The sequence below is a fragment of the Salvelinus namaycush genome, chromosome 16, assembly GCF_016432855.1.
Source record: "Salvelinus namaycush isolate Seneca chromosome 16, SaNama_1.0, whole genome shotgun sequence".
NCBI classification, from domain to species: domain Eukaryota; kingdom Metazoa; phylum Chordata; class Actinopteri; order Salmoniformes; family Salmonidae; genus Salvelinus; species Salvelinus namaycush.
This window is the reverse complement of record NC_052322.1, coordinates 10,379,020-10,392,879: the sequence shown is the minus strand read 5'-3', so window position 1 is coordinate 10,392,879 and position 13,860 is coordinate 10,379,020. Positions and strand designations below refer to the sequence as shown.

General features: G+C 42.7%; 1 protein-coding gene across 2 annotated transcripts in view; it reads right to left on the bottom strand.

Moving 5' to 3' along the window:
- The window catches only part of LOC120060608 (TOX high mobility group box family member 2-like), a 124,002-nt gene that overhangs the window by 55,900 nt on the left and 54,242 nt on the right, over positions 1-13,860 (bottom strand). The gene's annotated exons all lie outside the window — the stretch shown is intronic.

Sequence of the window (13,860 nt, the reverse complement as noted above, 5' to 3'; positions counted from 1 at the left end):
GCAGTGTCTGTAATTACAGTTCATCAGTGGGCGGTAATTAGGCTAGTTGAGCCAAGTGACGAGCGATGGGCTTTCCCCTGTGGGGTCGAGAATACCCTGTGTGTATGTGTGTGTGTGTGTGTGTGTGTGTGTGTGTGTGTGTGTGTGTGTGTGTGTGTGTGTGTGTGTGTGTGTGTGTGTGTGTGTGTGTGTGTGTGTGTGTGTGTGTGTGTGTGTGTGTATGAGTATTTGGCTGTTGAAGGGAAGGGATGCCATGTCTCTCACATGAGGTATAAGCAATGAGGAGTATGCTAAGAGAAGAGAAGACTTGATGCTAACCCTAATGCTAAACACGAATAAATGAGGGGGCGTGCCTTTACTGTGGTTTTAGCATGGCTGTGCTCCAATCAGATTGCGTGGCTGAACTGTTTTATGACATGGCCCTGAAACTAGACAAACTACAGTGCTATGCTGTTTTAGCTACATTGCTATGGTTAGCTTGACTTACAGATGGGCCACTATTTAGGAAAGATTCCTACTCAGACAGAGGCCCCTTTGAGGACTCAGGGGCCATATCAAGTGTCCCAGTACTGATTTAAGACCAGTTAAAGAGGTTACATGGACTGGTGGGACCTGATCCTAGATCAGCAATCCTACTCTGAAATGCTTTATGAATCAGGCCCAGATTTGAAGCAACACAGAAATTCATGAGGAGTACCACTTTTCAGTTGGAATCTTCTTGCCTGATAGTCATCTAACATCTTAAAACTCATTTCTTAAGAATGAGGAAAATTCACAAAGCCCAAACTGAAGATACTACGAGAGAATTTCATGAAGCCATTGTGATGGAGAAAAGAATGTTATGGCCCAACAGAAAGCAATATATTGCCGTACAACCTTGGACTCTCCGTAGCACTCAGATCTGTCATGAAGCAGTTTATACGGCAAATGGGATTAACCTTGACAGTGCCCTCACCGTGCATCGGGTAATACAGAACATTCATTGACATATATCAATACCAGCTCTCAAACCGCTATGGAATTATTTAAAGGCATGAAGGAGAGACAATGTTTTCTTGTTTGTTGACAAAAGTAATTATTTGCATAGCGTGGGCCACATCACCTAGCTCTGTGGGTTTAGGAAGGGGAACAGACAGACGGCAATGAAAACATGATCAAACAGCATTCTATTTCAAATTCCACAGATGGGGAGATACAGGGGGATTTAATGGGAGGTCTTTTCCGATCCAGAAGAAATGGATTGAAGGTTTGCTATCTAGATAAACACAGGTAGAATATCAGTGAACACAGATGGGCCACTGTGATTGGCTAAGAAATTATAACCCGAGAGGTCTAATGGATTCAATCCCTGAGGATGAAAGAAAATATCCACAATGGAAGACATTAAAAAGAGGGAGAGAGAGAGAGAGAGAGAGAGAGAGAGATAAAGAGAGATAAAGAGAGATAAAGAGAGGCAGAGAAAGAGAGAGATTCACAAATTACACCAGATTATTAGTATTAGCTAGTAATGACTGGGGAATGAGCAGTGACCCGAGGCAATGGTTGGTTAATGATGCATTCAAAGGAAACCTTGTGAGGATCTACTTGCTTATTCTAACGAATGCATTACTGCTCCTAACTATAGATTCACCACCCAGACACATAAATAAGCCGTCTCAATGACACCTCAGTTTCAGTGGGGTTGGGTTAAATGCAGAAGACACATTTCAGTTGGAGGCATTCAGTTGTACAACTGTCTCCAAGAATATATTCAACACGTTTTAGCACCGCACAAAACACACTTACAATATTTTTTGGGGGGGGCAACTATGCTACTTAAAGAGAACTATTCTGAACAAAAATATAAATGCAACATGCAACAATTTCAAAGATTTTAATGAGTTACAGTTCATATAAGGGAATCAGTCAATTTAAATAAATTCATTAGGCCCTAATCTATGGATTTCACATGAATGGGAATACAGATATGCATCTTTTGGTCACAGATACCTTAAAGAAATGTGCCTCACGATCTTGTCAATGTACTTCTGTGCATTCAAATTGCCGTCGATAAAATGACATTGTGTTTAAAATAAAAAAAGGTTAAATGTAAGTCGCTCTGGATAAGAGCGTCTGCTAAATGACTTAAATGTAAATGTAAATGTTCATTGTCCATAGCTTATGCCTGCCCATAACATAACATAACCCCACTACCACCATGGGGCACTCGGTTCACAACGTTGACATCAGCAAACCCCTTACCCACACAATGCCATACACTTGGTCTACGGTTGTAAAGCCGGTTGGATGCATTGCCCAATTCTCTAAAATGACGTTGGAGGCGGCTTATGGTAGAGAAATTAACATTAAATTCTCTGGCAAAAGCTCTGGTGGACATTCCTAGAGTCACCATGCCAATTGCACGCTCCCTCAAAACTTGAGACATCTGTGGCATTTTGTTGTGTGACAAAACTGCATATTTTAGAGTGGCCTTTTATTGTCCCCAGCACAAGGTGCACCTGGGTAATGATCATGCTGTTTAATCAGCTTCTTAATATGCTTTACCTGTCAGGTGGATGGCTTATCTTGGAAAATGAGACATGCTCACAAACAGGGATGTAAACAAAATTGTGCACAAAATTTGAGAGAAATAAGATTTTTGTGTATATGGAATATTTCAGAGATTTCGTTTATTTCAGCTCATGAAACATGGGACCAACACTTTACATGTTGCGTTTATGTTTTTGTTCAGTTTATATACGCATAGTTTAAATGCTGAGCATCAACATTCTGTTTGCTTTGAATAAGTAATATATTGTCAGACATTTAGCTTTGTGAGATCATAGGCATATCTCCTTTCAAAACCACACCACATTTGTGAACAACAACTTGATCAATGAGTGGTACAGGGTGATATAATTGTTTCATATGAAAGCCTCTACAGCACGTCCACATACTGTATTTGGACTACTGTATTTAATTTAATGTATCAAAAACCACTGTCATGCCGGCGTTTAGATAAAGTAAGATAAAGAGGTAAGGTTGGAACAGACTCTCTTCTGGGTCTCATAGTACAGTCAACAAATACACACATTTTTTGATATTTTATCCTCTTGTTTTAAAGCTATGCCATTAAACAAAATGGATAAAGAATTAAAGTGTTTATTTCATGTCACAGTCTTGTCTTTTCAACACTGAGGAGGGATGAAAATCTGACGTTCAAATTGAAACCATCCAACTACCAATCAACCCCCAAGACAACAGATAAAGGTCAGACATTTTGTAATTCAACATGGCTGCTCATATATTCCAATGTAAGCCTTTTCCTATGCTCTGCTATAGCTCTCCTTGCACTGGCTCTCCCATTTAAAATGCCAATTTATCCTCGGCTGAATGCTATCAGTGCAGCCATTACTCCACATTCACTGCAGAAACCATCCTCTTTGCCTCTCCCTCCATTCTCTCTCTCACTCTCTCTTTGCCTGCCTCTCTCTACCTACCTCGGTCTCTGCCTCTCTCTATCTTTCTCTCTGTCTCTCTCTATCCAGTGGGCACTGGCAGTGCTTCCCCATTGCCGGTCTAATTGTGCATTCTGACTAGACAAGGGAGTCATTAAGCAGTAATTACACACATGTTGTTTTCGGCAAACATCTCTATTTGGATTGCTTTGCATGGTAATTGTTCAGCAGGGACCACCTCTCGCAATGTTTCACAGTGTGAAACGTGGTGGAGAGAAAGAGAGACAGGGAGAAAGAGGGAGAGTGTGAGAGACAGAGAGAGAGAGAGAGTGTGTGAGGGAGAGGGGGGGGGGGGGGGGGGAGTGATGGCCCAGAACTAGGTCAGGCCTTGCCATCATCGACGAGCATGGCTCTTCAAAAATAATGAACCCACAAGGTGGAAGTAATGCTAACTAGCGTATCTAGGGAATACATGTAATATTTACAGAGTGGTAATGGTAGAATACAATGTTGCTGTCTTTTCATCTTGGCTTGCGGGATTGTTCAATGCTGGATTTGAAAATTACAGGCTGCATTGAAGAAACCCTTTGATGGATGGGGTAATATGACTACCATAATGCTACCATGCTACTATGGAACATCTGGGGAGCTGTATGTCCTTATTTCCTCTTGCACATCAATACAACTATCCCACACACCTGGGTTCAAATACTATTTTAAATTATTTCAAATACTTTATAAGGGTTTGATTGAGCTGGCCTGGCGCAATGGAACCAAACGTGTAGCTGTAAAAATACTAACAAAGATCGTGGATAAATTAAGATATCCCACTATGTTTAAAAAGCTTTTAACCATTTAAAAAAATGGTCAGTTCCGGTCTGCTTAATGGGGTGGTTCTCCCATAGGCAACAATGCATTAGCAGTTGGGTCTGGTCTGCTTAGTTCATTGACTGTAACGTAACCAGAACCTGAGGGTAACCTGAGGGTAGGTAACAACATCTCCACCCCGCTGATCCTCAACACTGGGGCCCCACAAGGGTGCGTTCTGAGCCCTCTCCTGTACTCCCTGTTCACCCACGACTGCGTGGACATGCACGCCTCCAACTCAATCATCAAGTTTGCGGACGACACTACAGTGGTAGGCTTGATTACCAACAACGACGAGACGGCCTACAGGGAGGAGGTGAGAGCCCTCGGAGTGTGGTGTCAGGAAAATAACCTCACACTCAACGTCAACAAAACAAAGGAGATAATTGTGGACTTCAGGAAACAGCAGAGGGAGCACTCCCCTATCCACATCGACGGGACAGTAGTGGAGAGGGTAGTCAGTTTTAAGTTCCTCGGTGTACACATCACGGACAAACTGAATTGGTCCACCCACACAGACAGAGTTGTGAAGAAGGCGCAGCAGCGCCTCTTCAACCTCAGGAGGCTGAAGAAATTCAGCTTGTCACCAAAAGCACTCACAAACTTCTACAGATGCACAATCGAGAGCATCCTGTCGGGCTGTATCACCGCCTGGTACGGCAACTGCTCCGCCCACAACCGTAAGGCTCTCCAGAGGGTAGTGAGGTCTGCACAACACATCACCGGGGGCAAACTACCTGCCCTCCAGGACACCTACACCACCCGATGTCACAGGAAGGCCATAAAGATCATCAAGGACAACAACCACCCGAGCCACTGCCTGTTCACCCCGCTATCATCCAGAAGGCGAGGTCAGTACAGGTGCATCAAAGCAGGGACCGAGAGACTGAAAAACAGCTTCTATCTCAAGGCCATCGGACTGTTAAACAGCCATCACTAACATTTAGTGGCCGCTGCCAACATACTGACTCAACTCCAGCCACTTTAATAATGGGAACTGATGGAAATGTATGTATAAATGTACCACTAGCCACTTTAAACAATGCCACTTAATATAATGTTTACCCATACCCTACATTACTCATCTCATATGTATATACTGTACTCTATATCATCTACTGCATCTTGCCATCTTTATGTAATACATGTATCACTAGCCACTTTAAACTATGCCACTTTATGTTTATATACCCTACATTACTCATCTCATATGTATATACTGTACTCTATACCATCTACTGCATCTTACCTATACCGTTCTGTACCATCACTCATTCATATATCTTTATGTACATATTCTTTATCCCTTTACACTTGTGTGTATAAGGTAGTAGTTGTGGAATTGTTATGTTAGATTACTCGTTGGTTATTACTGCATTGTCGGAACTAGAAGCACAAGCATTTCGCTACAATCGCATTAACATCTGCTAACCATGTGTATGTGACAAATAACTGATCATTTGATTTGATTTGATTTGAAATAAATTAGGGAGGATGTCTCGCTTCCTCTTCCATCTCTGGTGCTAACCTTGGTACTCTGGTACTCCTGGTAGGTTACAGCAAACACTCAAAGTATTTGAAGATTTCAAATGTGTACCCATGTCTGCTATCCCACCATTATACTAAAGAATCCATTCCCCTTGGTGGGCTAGCCAAAGTTAAAACACTTCAAACACCTTACATAGGCCTGACTTCACATTTTAGCTTGCAGCATAGGCCTACTGCTGGACGGCAGTAAGAAAACAAACAGGCTGATCAATTAGACCACTCCATTGGGTTCTATTCACTAGGCACCAAATGGGACTGAAGAACTGAAGGGAAAAATGTGAAGGTCCAATGCAGCTGTTTTTATCTCATTATCAAATCATTTCTGGGTAACAATTAAGTACCTTACTGTGATTGTGTTTCAATTAAAATGGTCAGAAAGAAACAACAATAGCTTCTTAGCAAAGAGCAACAGTATTTCTAACAGTTTTTTAATTAAATGTTTTATGTTGACGCAGAAAGTAAGCAACATACTGGCTCAATAGAGTAACTGTGTGAGAGCGAAGTCTTGCATCTCGCTCATTTCAATATCCTAGCCTATTCATTGATGATACTGTAGGCCCTGCTTTACTGAAGTCGCAAGACATTGCAAGCCAAGAAATTGTGAAATACAGCATTCCATTTGCGTGATACAGCTTTTGATTGCCGATAGATAGGCCTAGTGCACGGTTCTGACTGTCTGCCTGGTGGCCGACCTGCCTATACAGCGCCTATACTGAAAGATGCAAGTGTTTGTGTTCTAGGAAGTACAGCAACTAATCAGTCTCCTCCATTCCAAAAATACTGAATCTTTGGAGTCTTGACACTCACAAATGGGAGTCGACACCGGGTGTCGACATGCAAGGAGTCGAGGAAGCAATCATTTTGGAGTCGACTCTCCACCAATACGTCATCGTTGTTAACAGTTGGAAAAATGGCAGAGAAAGGCAAGCGACAGCAGCTGTCCTGTATGGCAATACTTTGAAAAGTTAAATGAATCAAAAATGCTAACTTTGCGAGGTGGAATTGAGTGTGCAAAGCTGTCATTAACGCAAAGGGTGGCTTCTTTGAAGAATCTAAAATATAAATATATTTTGATTTGTTTAACACTTTTTTGGTTACTACATGATTCCATTTGCGTTATTTCATAGTGTTGATATCTTCACTATTATTATACAATGTAGAATATAGTCAAAATAAAGATGAACCCTTGAATGAGTAGGTGTATCCAAACTTTTGACAAACTTTTGACTCTAAATAATTTAGATACAGTAGTAAAACCAGATAAACAGTTCTACAACTGAACATCAAGATTCAACAAAGTGCTTGCCTTGCCATAAAAGGCTTAGTGATATGGCGTATCTATTATTATAAACTGGGTGGTTTGAGCCCTGAATGCTGATTGGCTGAAAGCCGTGATATATCACACCGTATGCAACGGATATGGCAAAAAAGTACTTTTTACTCTTCTAATTATGTTGGTAACCAGTTTAACATAGCAATAACGCACCTCTGGGGTGTGTGGTATATGGCCAATATGCTTTACCACGGCAAAGGGCTGTATCTCCAGCACTCCGCATTGCGTCGTGCAGAGAACAGCTCTTAGCTGTGTTATATTGGCCATATACCACACCCCCTCAGGCCTTATTGCTTAATTATAGTTCAGGACTCTACGGTGACATTTTTTTATAAGGAGTACATGATGTATAAATCGCTGCCAACGTGGCTGGTGAAATAGACATTCTTACCAATGACAAAATCTACCTGTATTTGGCGGGTGGTGGGTGTTAATTTCCAACCCTGCTCGTAGAGTAGAAACAAATATAAAACACATGGAAATCATGTTTTTTGACTGCACTGGGCCTTTAAGTAAAGTAATATCTCAATCCCAGGGGAAGTGGTCTCGGACCCATACACATTGGTGGCTACATGTCACCGTGTACCATGGTAGAAAGAAAAACTTTTGACAGCGATTTATTTTTTGTCAATTTATAAGAGAATCTATGAAGAGAAAGTGTATGATACTTGTGACTTTAAAAGCTTTCGCCAGTACAGTACACTAACTCTCACTAAAAATAATTATCTCACCAAGCGGAATTAACAAGCACTGCTCAGACATTCTGTGAAGAAAGGGGTGCAGTAGAGGGACTCATGCAATATGCATGTCTGTTTGAGCACCCTACTTCTCCATCTCCCCGTTCTCCCTTTTCCTTTCTGTGCAATTAACTGAACAAGGTCCTCGCCAACCTCAACCTCAACAATTCCTGAAACAATGTGTGACTGAATTTTGTGAGGGCCCAACCTGTCACAAAGAAAGAAAGAAAGAATTTAATTTAGAAAGAAGGAAAATGGAGAAAGAAGAGAATGAGAACAAGAAAAATGTATCTCAGAGTTATAATGGCGACAAGGAGAGAAAAGTGTGTCTACTACAGTGACAATCCTGATGTTTTAACACACCCGGAGCAAACAATGGACATGGAACACACACACACACACACACACACACACACACACACACACACACACACACACACACACACACACACACACACACACACACACACACACACACACACACACACACACACACACACACACACACACACACACACACACACACACACACACAAGCCCATAAAGAGAGCAGCCTGTGGCCATGGCAACATGTGCTCTGTTGTCGTTAGATAAGGGGAAACAGGGCCTCTTCCTGGTTCTGACTGCTTGATCCCAACTACACAGACAGAGCTGCTGCAGCAGTGCTAGTTAACATCCACCACTAGTGCCTCACATCCACCTTTTGTTTTCTCCCTCTCTACCACATAATTCATCTGCAGATGCAAATATGTCTTTATCTATACATAGTACACAGCTCTATATTACAGATATGATCATCTCTACAGCTAGCAGTCCACACGAGCTAGACGGGTGAGTGTCAAACTCTGTGGCATTACACCTGAATGAATCCCACTACAAATGTTTATGAAATACGCCCTGTTTGCTAGTCTCATTAGCTTACCTTAGGGCCTAACTTCTACCATTAAGCAAGGTAGGCCTAATGCTACAAAACACTTAAAGACAACAAGATTCAACTCTATAACAATAAATACAGCGAGTCAGAGAGAATATGTTCCATTGGTATTGTTATTTGGTTCAGGAATCAATGTAGTCCTAATTCATAGTAGAGTGCTATTATTATAATATATATATATATATACAGGCCATATATTCTAATATGAAGAGCAAAAGAAGGATGGATTCAACTTTTGACAATCTATGGAGGCCTGTTTTCACTGTAAATATGTATGGGTGGTAAAAAAAAGAAAATGGCAGCCAGCTGAGATGATTTTCATCCCTCCACTTTCTGTTGCAGTCAAACCACTAGAACACAGCCGAATTTGAACAACAGAGAGATTGAAAGAGAGATTGAAGACAAAGGCACTGTGGAATGAGGTTAGGTGGGGTGGTGCTTAATAAGGTCTTGTTTTCACTGCGAGAGCGTACAATAGAATAAAAATCTGGACGTCGATGCGATGCACAATCTCCCAATCAAGCAATGCTCACAGGTCAATAGTTGAAAGAAAGGTTGAATCAGTTTTTAGCAGGGTCGTCATGCACCCCAAAAATCAGATGCGGCACAAAGTACGTGAGGATGACTGGGGGGCGGTCCGAAGTGGGGCTTAGCCCCCCATCCAGAGAATTTATCATTTTTCAAACACCTGAAACAGCTTTTTACTGCAATCTGGAGTCATAATCATGATGATTAATTTGGTGTAAAAAAAATATGTCTATTTTCCTCCATATCTAAGCATACTTCTTGAGCTGTCCCCCTGACTTGTGGTTCTTTTTTAAAATAAAATATATATGCTTCTCTGCATCGCTGCTAAAATCTGGGTAAATTGAAAGGAATGTGATTCTTATTCAGTACATTTAATTATTGCTTGCTTTTCTAAAGTCTACCAAACTTGCCAGCAGGCATGCCAGCTTGGATAGTTAGACAAGCTACCTACTATAACTTGATTGATAGCCTGAAATGGCTTCTTCGTACATGTAGCTAGTTATGAGGATGGGAGATTGGGAACCTACAGTGCATTCAGAAAGTATTCAGACCCCTTGAGTTTTTCCAAATTTTGTTACGTTACAGCCTTATTTTAAAATGGAATAAATATTTTTTTCCCTCATCAATCTACACACAACATCCCATAATGACAAAGCACATTTATCGAAAAAAAAGTATTCAGACTTTTTACTCAATACTTTGTTGAAGCAACTTTGGCAGCAATTACAGCCTCAAGTTTTCTTGGGTATGGCGCTAAAAGCTTGGCACACTTGTATTTGGGGAGTTTCTCCCATTCTTCTCTGCAGATCCTCTCAGATCCTCTGTCAGGTTTCAAGACTGGGCTCTGGCTGGGCCACTCAAGGATATTCAGAGACTTGTCCCAAAGTCACTCCTGCGTTATCTTGGGTGTGTGCTTAGGGTCGTTGTCCTGTTGTAAGGTGAACCTTCGCCCCAGTCTGAGCTCCTGAGAGCTCTGGAGTAGGTTTTCATCAAGGATCTCTCTGTACTTTGCTCCATTTATCTTTCCCTCAATCCTGACTAGTCTCCCAGTAAAACATCCCCCACAGCATGATGCTGCCACCACCATGCTTCACAGTAGGGATGGTGCCAGGTTTCCTCCAGACGTGACGCTTGGCATTCAGGCTAAAGAGTTGAATCTTGGTTTCATCAGACCAGAGAATCTTGTTTCTCATGGTGTGAGAGTCTTCAGGTGCCTTTTGGCAAACTCCAAGTGGGCTGTCATGTGCCTTTAACTGAGGAGTGGCTTCCGTCTGCCCACTCTACCATAAAGGCCTGATTGGTGGAGTGCTGCAGAGATGGTTGTCCTTCTGGAAGATTCTCCCATCTCCACAGAAGAACTCTGGAGCTCTGTCAGAGTGACCATTGGGTTCTTGGTCACCTCCCTGACCAAGGCCCTTCTCTCCCGATTGCTCAGTTTGGCCGGGCAGCCAGCTCTAGGAAGAGTCTTGGTGGTTCCAAACTTCTTCCATTTAAGAATGATGGAGGCCACTGTGTTCTTGGGCTCCTTCAATACTGCAGAAATTTTTTGGTACCCTTCCCCAGATCTGTGCCTCGACACAATCCTGTCTCGTAGCTCTTCAGACAATTCCTTCGACCTCATGGCTTGGTTTTTGCTCTGACACGCACAGTCAACTATGGAACCATATATAGACAGGCGTGTGCCTTTTCAAATCATGTCCAATCAATTGAATTTACCACAGGTGGACTCCAATCAAGTTGTAGAAACATCTCAAGGACGATCAATGGAAACAGGATGCACCTGAGCTCAATTTTGAGTCTCGTAGCAAAGGGGCTGAATACTTATGTAAATAAGGTATTTCTGTTTTTTATAACATTTATCAATGCGTGTTTTGCTTTGTCATTATGGGGTATCATGTGTAGATTGATGAGTAAATCCATTTTAGAATAAGGCTGTAATGTAATTTTTTTGTGAAAAAGTTAAGGGGTCTGAATACTTTCCGAATGCACTGTTTCTGGGCAAGCATGTATTTATTTTTAACAGGACTAATCTGAGAGGGCACGTGCCCCTGTTCCCCCTATAGGCATGACGCCTTTTTAGACATTCACCCATTTCGTCGCAATTTGATTTGGCCACTATGACCAATCTCAACCTTAACTTTCAACTCACTTGCAATGTAAAAATAAGAATTTCACAATACTTACAGAGTTTGGAGTTAACTCAACATGGCCTTTATTTTAGAACCAATGCCAAGACGATAGTAGAGCAACATACAGTATGCTCAAACACAGTACTAGAAAAGATTGAAGCATATATAGGAATCTAATTTTAAAATACTGCCATAGTATAACAAAAGTGTCATTGACCTGGTCTTTTGTATAACATGGTCTAGTCAGCCCACAATAGGGGATAGGAAATGTAAAATAGCGTCATAATAAATACTGTTTATACGCAGTGAGTCTTGGCCTATATGTTTATGTTTGCAAGTATCTTACGTGTGTGAGGGTGCATGCATCTGTGTGTGTGCCTCTTCATGAACTTGAGTATCTGTTGGTTTGACAGTGTGACGAGGATGTGTGTGTACATCAGAGAAAGTGTGTGAGCATGTGAGTAAAAGAGCCCACATGTGTGTGTGCATGGGTACATGTATATAAAACTTGCTCACACCCCTGGAAAATGTGTACCACCCACACCGTCTTCCCCCATCCTCTCACTGTGGCCTCTGACAGCCCACCTATTAACCCGTGTCTGAGGAAACACTTCCTTAGAAATGAATAGCATCGTATCAAATTAATGAGCAAACTACAATTAGCCAGTCACTTTAGAGGGGATAGTAGGTGAAACTGTAAGCTCATATGATTTGGTTAAAACGATTTCAAGTGGGCTTCTTTTTTTAGAAACAGGTCTTGCCTCTCCCTAAATAGCAGGAAACAGCAGATTGTACAGTCAAATTTCCTGCCAGTTCTTGACATTTGTAACACCACTTATCGGAATACAACAGCCACTACTCTTAAACCTTTGGATGCCGTCTACCATAGAGCCCTTCGCTTTATCACTGGTGACAGTTTAAATACACATCACTGTGGCGAACTGCAATAGCATCGAATAGTCCCCGCGATATGCAACTGTTCAGGGAAGTCAGGAACCAATACACTCAGTCAGTCAGGAAAGCAAAGGCCAGCTTTTTCAAGCAGAAATTTGCATCCTGTAGCTCTAACTCCAAAAAGTTCTGGGACACTGTAAAGTCCATGGAGAGCAAGAGCACCTCCTCCCAGCTGCCCACTGCACTGAGGCTAGGTAACACGGTCCGTGATAATCGAAGACTTCAACAAGCATTTCTCAACGGCTGGCCATGCCTTCCTCCTGGCTACTCCAACCTTGGCCAACAGCTCCGCCCCCCCCCCCCCCCCCCCCCCCCCCCGCTACTCGCCCAAGCCTCCCCAGCTTCTCCTTTACCCAAATCCAGATAGCAGATGTTCTGAAAGAGCTGCAAAACCTGCACCCATACAAATCAGCTGGGCTTGACAATCTGGACCCTCTATTTCTGAAACTGTCCGCTGCCATTGTCGCACCCCCTATTACCAGCCTGTTCAACCTCTCCTTCGTATCATCTGAGATCCCCAAGGATTGGAAAGCTGCCGCGGTCATCCCCCTCTTCAAAGGGGGAGACACCCTGGACCCAAACTGTTACAGACCTATATCCATCCTGCCCTGCCTATCTAAGGTCTTCGAAAGCCAAGTCAACAAACAGATCACTGACCATCTCGAATCCCACCGTACCTTCTCCGCTGTGCAATCCGGTTTCCGAGCCGGTCACGGGTGCACCTCAGCCACGCTCAAGGTACTAAACGATATCATAACCGCCATCGATAAAAGACAGTACTGTGCAGCCGTCTTCATCGACCTGGCCAAGGCTTTCGACTCTGTCAATCACCATATTCTTATCGGCAGACTCAGTAGCCTCGGTTTTTCTAATGACTGCCTTGCCTGGTTCACCAACTACTTCGCAGACAGAGTTCAGTGTGTCAAATCGGAGGGCATGTTGTCCGGTCCTCTGGCAGTCTCTATGGGGGTACCACAGGGTTCAATTCTCGGGCCGACTCTTTTCTCTGTATATATCAATGATGTTGCTCTTGCTGCGGGCGATTCCCTGATCCACCTCTACGCAGACGACACCATTCTGTATACTTCTGGCCCTTCCTTGGACACTGTGCTATCTAACCTCCAAACGAGCTTCAATGCCATACAACACTCCTTCCGTGGCCTCCAACTGCTCTTAAACGCTAGTAAAACCAAATGCATGCTTTTCAACCGGTCGCTACCTGCACCCGCACGCCCGACTAGCATCACCACCCTGGATGATTCCGACCTAGAATATGTGGACATCTATAAGTACCTAGGTGTCTGGCTAGACTGCAAACTCTCCTTCCAGACTCATATCAAACATCTCCAATCCAAAATCAAATCGAGAGTCGGCTTTCTATTTCGCAACAAAG